Consider the following 6,001-nt stretch of genomic DNA (forward strand, 5'->3'; position numbering starts at 1 on the left):
TGCTTCCTAGTTTCCCAGCTATCTTTCCTAACTTGTAGATACCTGTATGCAACAAATGCCTGTTTACTGAGCCTACTGAATTATGGGCCACAGGCCTTTATGCACCTGAGTACATTACTCAGGCTTTGGACACAGAAGTTGAAAAGGTGAAGTATGCAAGGATTGAAGTGACAGCATTTTCAATGGAAGTCCAAAGTAATTTATGAAATGATGCTACTAATAGTAAGAAATTTTAGTTTAAATCCAACTTAACTGCATAAAAATAAACACAACTGAGGTAAAGTTTATATTAATTTTTGCATTGCCTACATGGTTGGATTTAACCATGCATTGACAATACTAGTTAAGATACTTTTTTGTACTTCTATCTGAGCTTGTTTTACCTATGCTAAAATTTAAAGCTTATTTTCTGCATATATGAATTGAGATTCTGTGATTTGCCACCTTTGGCAGAAATTCTGTGTATATAGATCTACCTTAAACCTCTGTTAATTAATAATTTAAGCTGAGAATCTGTGTTATAAGTGCTAAATTCTGACAGTTTTGTGTCAGTATAAATGTCCGAATGGAACATACTGTGGCATGTTACTGCATTGTAATTTGTCATGTGAAATATTTAAATACCAACAAAACAAAGAAGGCAATTTACTTAAAACAGCTACTTTGCAAAAAAGGGGGAAAAAGCTTCAAACAGCCAAATCTCTCACCTCAACTGCTGCAGCTCCTCACACACAGTTTTGTAGTGACAAAGTTGTAGCAGACATTTTTGTCCTATTACCACGCAGGCATCTTCCCCTCTGTGGTATTACAGCATCTTGAGGCTTAACTGCTTTTTTCATTTATAAATCTTGCCAGTTTGGGATAAAAAAATTGCATGTGTGACCCCTTAGTTTGGCAGACAGATTTTTCACTGTCGTCTTGTTTATCAAGCCAGCACAAACCCACTTCTTTTCAACAAAAGCTTTACTAAAAAATCAGCCTGTTTCTTGTAGGAATTGTGAGTTTTGAAGTTGTAGCTGGACTTTTGCACTTTTGGGTTCCTGATTTTGAGAGACATTTCTGTTTCTCTTAGGTATTTATAGAGAATTAAGAGATGTAAAAACTCAAAGTTTTCCCTTAGGATAGTTTTACCTAATGCATTATATTATAGTTACAGTATTTATTGTGGATTAAATACTGGCACTGAAGAGTCATCTTTTGGGGAAATACTTTGTTGCTCTCATTTCAAGGAAAAAAAAAACAACAGAACAACCCCAAGCCCCACATTTGGATTTCCTGTATATTGCAATATTTGCCAGAGGGGAGACTGAATGCTTTCAGCACTTTTTTCCAAGAGAAAGAAAGGCTTTTAAACATGATGAATTTAAAAAGGATGCTTACTATTGAAGCTTTATTACTAAAATACAGACATGAAGAATATAATTTTTAGCTAAAATAATTTAACTTGGATTTAAAGAATTTGTAAAGGTATGTTTTATTACCTAATAGGCTGCTGGGAAAATGTCTCTTACATTTGGGTTTGGTTATTAATGCTGAATGCATCTCCTAGCTAAAATTTTGCATAGTATCCAGTTGTGTTGAACTGGAACTAAGATCTATGTAGTAATTTCCTAAATTTGATTTGCCAGTGAACGTATGGGAAGAGTATAGGTCTGGGAAACAGAGCCTATACATTAAGGGGCACCAAAGTGCATCTCCCAGCAGCAGATCCCTAGTCCTCAGGATTAGGGAACTGTTGTAGTAGTGTGTATTTTCCTTCTGGACTGGTGAGTGTGGGCACCCTTTTTTAATTCTAAATTTAATAGGGGTGTGATTGCATAAAGAAAAATACTAATTTTATGGAGGGTGGTGGCTGTAGCATCTTTCTCTTGCAGCTCAAAATCTTGGAAAAGGAGGCTGGGGCCAGAAATCCATAGTAGTACTTGGTCAAAGCTGGAGGAAATTAAAATAAGACCCAAACTTTGAGGCAGGCCTGACCTGAATGGCCAGCTGAGAGAAAGAGGTCACCTCATCAAAGCCCATTTTTACGCCAGCTACTCTTGAGAGAGGAAGAGAGGGTGCAAAACTTGGAAACTTGTAATGAGTCCTCACAAATAACAAGAGACCAGTGAGGAACAATAAGACAAAAAGCAGCAAAGAATCAGGTATGAACTGGAACTCTGTAGCTGCTGCAGTGCTTCCCCATGGCATTGATGGGCTGGGGGTCTCCCATCCTCTTCTGTCAAGATCTTTATACCATAACTTCAGAGCTCTGCTGGAGCTGTTAGTTTAACACGTTGCCATTTATTATTAATTGGCTATTAACTGAAATGCAGCACATAAATACAAAGTAGTAGCAGTTGTGTTTGCTCCAGAAGTGGTAGGAGTGGATCAATAAGGTGGTGTGCCAAAAGATGAGACCTGGTAATCTCGAGCACAGATCCTATGAGGAGAGGCTGAGGGAGCTGGGGGTGGTGTTCAGCCTGGAGAAGAGGAGGCTCAGAGGAGACCTCATCACTCTCTGCACCTACCTGAAAGGAGGTTGTAGCCAGGTGGGGTCTCTTTTCCCAGGCAACTCTCAGCAAGACAAGAGGGCACGGTCTCAAGTTGTGCCGGGGGAGGTTTAGGTTGGAGATTAGAAAGAATTTCTTTTCGGAGCGGGTGATCAGGCATTGGAATGGGCTGCCCAGGGAAGTAGTGGATTCTCCGTGTCTGGAGCTATTTAAAAAGAGACTGGATGTGGCACTCAGTGCCATGGCTGGTAACTGCAGCGGTAGTGGGTCAAGGGTTGGACTTGATGATCTCTGAGGTCCCTTCCAGCCCAGCCAATTCTATGGTTCTATGGTTCTATGATCTCTGGTAATGCTATTTTCTACTGCTGAGAAAGCCAGGAGGTGTTTTCATGTAATACTGGAATCTGTGCTGTAGCAGTGCTGCTCCCAAACATTTTTAAACAGCAAGAGGTAACATACATCTTCCACAAAGGCAGCTGTTTATGCCTTTTCATTATCATCCGGATAGTAATGATTTCATTTGGAACAAGTTACAGAACAACAACAACAAACAAATGCCAAAAGGTTTACTGTTACATTTCAGTTTAGATAGTATTTTTGAACCTTAACAATTTTCTTTCAGAATTTTGATTTCTTTTTTTTGAGGAGAGAACAAGATAGGAGCGTGGTATCTCAACTGTTGTGAGATGGTTTTGGACATTTACTCCCTCCCTTTTTCCCTTGCCCAGCCTGAAACAGAAGTCATGCATTGTTTGAAATAACCATAATAACCTGATTCTGTTCAGAAACAGTGGAAACTGATACATTCTTGTACAGAGAAGAAAAGCCTTTGGTGACATGAGGGGTACAAATTTGAAGCTAGGATATCAAATTATAAAAAGCTGGGGTTTCTCTGAAAAATACTATGCTTTGGGGAATATGGTACACTTGAGGTGTTTGAATTTAGCTAATTTCTGAAGCTTGAATTACACAAGGAAGTGTGAGGTCAAGGATGAATTTGGTGTAAGGAACAATGATTACTGGGGGGGAAATGTTACAGTGTAATTTAGTAATCACACTGTTTTAAGGATGGTTTTGTCTTTGCAGACATTATGGAACATTTCAGCTAAGACAAACCCTGAACTTGAGTTCACATTAAACCTGTCTCCATGCTACCCAATTTTCTAACAATAATTTTGTACTTTCAGGGCATATTATTAAACTAACTTTTGTAACTGGGTGGTCATCACTAGACATCAGAACCAGAAAAAAATATGCTTCATATTCTTATCTCTCCTGTCCTTTTGAAACAACTTGTTTTGGAGACTGTTTAATTTGCACTTTCTTAATTCTGAGATCATTGGTAATGTGCAGTTATCAGCCTACATTGCCTGCAGTGGGTGCTTCAGTAAACTGTAATTCATCTTCATATTCCTGAACACCCTCTGTAGCCTTACATGCCTTTTTTTTTTTTTTCCCATCAGTTTGGATTCTAGGATCAGATTCTATGTCCTGTTTGCAAACTGACCCCGCTACCTTACATCTGCCTGGCAGAATCTGGAAGGTCCATACTCTGCCCATTTCTCTGTTAGTCTGGTTGTGGAATTGCAGTTGTAAATGAGATAAAGGTTTCTATTCCTCGAATTATATTTTTGTTCACACACAATACACCTGGCCTCGGTGATGCTATGTTTTGGTGATACTCTGTTATGTACCATTTCTGTTTGTTGTGCCTCAGTATTTCTGCTTTTGATGGAGTATGCTTGGGTCATACCCTTAGGTTTTTTTATTTAGATGAGCAATGTAAATGTGTACAGAACATCTGCTCTCAGCTGAAATATATTTTCCTTCTGAGCTGCAAGCAACTTGTGAGCAAAACCTCAGCTTTGATAAGATGATAAACCTACCTGAGGCTTGTATGCTAAACTTGCTCTATCTTATTGTGTGAAAACTAATGACAGATGGAAGCAATACTAAAAGTTTCACCTAGAAGCAAATCATTTTGGTTTGGAGAGGTGAGGAACTTTTTAAAAAATTAAACCAGAAAAAAAAAAATACAGGGAGGAAGAGGCATTCAGAGAGCTGCAGTGTTCAGACAGGGGGGAAAGGTATTGATTTGCATGGATCAAGTGCTGTAACCAACGTTTGAAATTCTGATAGTCAAAGCTGGAGCATTGTGATACAAACAGAATGCTAAAGCATGTGGGGGGAAAGTTGCTGGTGAGGGAGCTCTGATTTTGTCTAACATTTTTATAACTGTCTCACTGGAATGTGGTGATGGTGGTTATCAAAGGAAGACTGAGGAATAATGGAACACGGCTCAGGTTTTGCCACATTTGGCTTAAGTTCTAAGGAGACACCAGAACAGGCAGAATGCAGTCAGATGTAACCAGTTTGCAAAACAAACACTAGATGTGGCCAAACATGACCAGGGATAGATTCAACAAATGTAACAGGGCAAGTTTTATAGGAGGAGGGGGAAAGATGGGAAAAGTAAGGACTGAGAAGTCACCTGTTCAAAAGTGAGTGGTAACAGGAGAGCTGGGAGGGGGCTGGAGGTAGGACTATAGCAAAGATGCTCTCAGTTACCAGCTGATGTTTCATGGTAACATGGAACACAGCCTCTCTGTCAGGAATTGAGGTAATGAAGGGGGCTTAGCACTCTGGAGGAGGTCCACAGGGAGGTCAGTGGGCAAAGGAAACCAAAGCTGACTGCACAAAACATTTTCAGTGTATAGGAAGTGGTGCAATAACACTGGGGAGGCCGACCCTGCCACACCAGCCCATGTGCTGGGAGGTGATATGGAGTAAAGGTGGGAGAAGAGGCAGACTCCCAGATGGAAATGGACAGAAACAGAAAACAAACGTCAACAGTGAGAATATCTTGGTAGTCTTGTCAAAAAAAAAAGCAGTGGCTTCCACAGCTGATGCAGGAAAGAGAAAAGTCAACTGAACTAGGCTTACACTGAAAGTTAAGCATGTTCCTGCAGGAATACACCACCCATCCTCTATTCAGTGGTGCAGAGTCATTCAATCTGCATCAAACTGTGTTCAGCTAAGTTGCTGGTTGATTGCAAGACTGTATTTTCAAAGCCTTGGTAATAAAAAGTATATTTAGTTTATGTATTGTGTGCCATCTCCTTCCTGTGAGCAGTGTGAACCTGGTAATATATGCTATAAAAAACCAGCCCCAACCAACCCTTAGTGTTACATAGAAAAATGCAAGAAACATCTGAAGTGCTGTTGGATGTATTTTTAGAGGAAGAGCATCATTTTGTCAAAAAGGAGAGTATACTTGCAGCCTGGTTTTGAGGCAAACAAAACCCTCTTATGTGACATCTGAGTGACTGAACTTTTTTTAACCTGAAGAAAACCAACACCACACAAATTCTCTCAGAAAACTGCGTGAACTGAATGCTGAAACCACAGGGGCTGAGCTGCACAGCAGGGAAGGGGAGCGGGAGGCAGCAGTTCTGAAGTGCAGAAGGCCAAGTTAATGGCCACTGCTTGTGTTCACAGTTCTTGCTTTA

Source organism: Calypte anna, chromosome 2, assembly GCF_003957555.1.
Source record: "Calypte anna isolate BGI_N300 chromosome 2, bCalAnn1_v1.p, whole genome shotgun sequence".
Classification (NCBI taxonomy): domain Eukaryota; kingdom Metazoa; phylum Chordata; class Aves; order Apodiformes; family Trochilidae; genus Calypte; species Calypte anna.